The 1,218-nt window shown below is 48.1% G+C and overlaps 1 protein-coding gene across 1 annotated transcript in view; it reads left to right on the top strand.

The window, feature by feature from the left end:
- ATXN2 (ataxin 2) overlaps positions 1-1,218 on the top strand; it is a 51,217-nt gene that overhangs the window by 44,465 nt on the left and 5,534 nt on the right. The window lies entirely within an intron of this gene.

The following is a 1,218-nucleotide window of genomic DNA, read 5'->3' as shown; positions in this document are numbered from 1 at the left end:
TTCTTTTTCATCCTAGTTTCCACTGGCTCACTTGCTCAGCAGTATGCCCACCCTAATGCTACCCTGCATCCGCATCCTCCTCATCCTCAGCCTTCTGCCACACCGACTGGCCAGCAGCAAAGCCAACATGCTGGAAGCCACCCTGCTCCCAGCCCCGTGCAGGTAACGGGCTCAAACGGGACCGAACGGATTGAAATGGGGTTTAATTGTGTTCAGATGATTGCTCTGCTGGAAGGGATTGGCGGCTTGATGTTAATGTGGTGATTTTTGTTTTTTTTTTTTTGAGAGGGGGGAAAAAGGGTTGGATGGAGCAGTTCAGAGTCCTCCCAGATGGGGTGTAGCTTGATCCGTGTTGGGATTAAGGAATGGTCATGGTTATGTCCGTGCTTTGATGTGAGTGGAGTGGAAATAGTAGATAAATGCTGTTAAGTGTTTGGTTGTATTTTGTCAAAGACAAGCAGCTGAAAACAAAATGGTCCTTGTGGTAGTGCTGCTTTCCTTAATTCCTACTGGGAATAACTGGGCAGCTGTGAGGCACATGCAGTTCCATGGCTGCAGGTTCTCCTTGCTTTTACCTGGCAGTCTGGGTTCTCTTTGCCAGACTCTTGCTCACAGGTCTTCCTAGAGCAAGGAGAATCCCAGAATCACAGGATTGTTTGGGTTGGAAAAAAACCTCTGAGACCATCAAGTCCAACCATTAACCCAGCACTGCCAAGTCCACCACTGAACCATATCCCTGAGTGCCACATCCACTCAACGTCCACATTTTTAATAATCCTCCTTAAAAATGAGAGGGTTTTGTGCTCAGCAGTTCTCTGGAGTGATGCAGGACCCATGTCCTCTGACAGCCTCAGTATTAACTGCAAGTCTTGAAGACGACCCTCACCCACTCTGAGATCACTGGTTTTTCTCAAGACTAACTCCCTTGAATACCTTATGAATCAACCAGAAAACTCACGTCTCGTTTCCCCTGAAACAGTTTTTTAAATTAATAATTATTAACTGTTCTAAATCAGCGCTTCCTGTTTTCATTTGAGCCCTTCCAACCCGAGTGATCCAACCGGAGAACAGAGAACCAGCTCTGTCCTGAGCACCAGGCTGGGGGAGGAGGGAGCTCTGCACTTGCACAACGTGGCACATCCAAACTCTGAGTTTGATGAGCCTGGTGGGATTGGAATGAGCTCCCTCACGCCCAGAGGTGTGGTTTCCTCAGGACCA

Source organism: Empidonax traillii, unplaced genomic scaffold (genome assembly GCF_003031625.1).
Source record: "Empidonax traillii isolate 1590-97213 ecotype Southwest subspecies unplaced genomic scaffold, ASM303162v1 scaffold426:size1138770, whole genome shotgun sequence".
NCBI lineage: Eukaryota > Metazoa > Chordata > Aves > Passeriformes > Tyrannidae > Empidonax > Empidonax traillii.
This window is presented reverse-complemented; position numbering and strand designations above follow the sequence as displayed.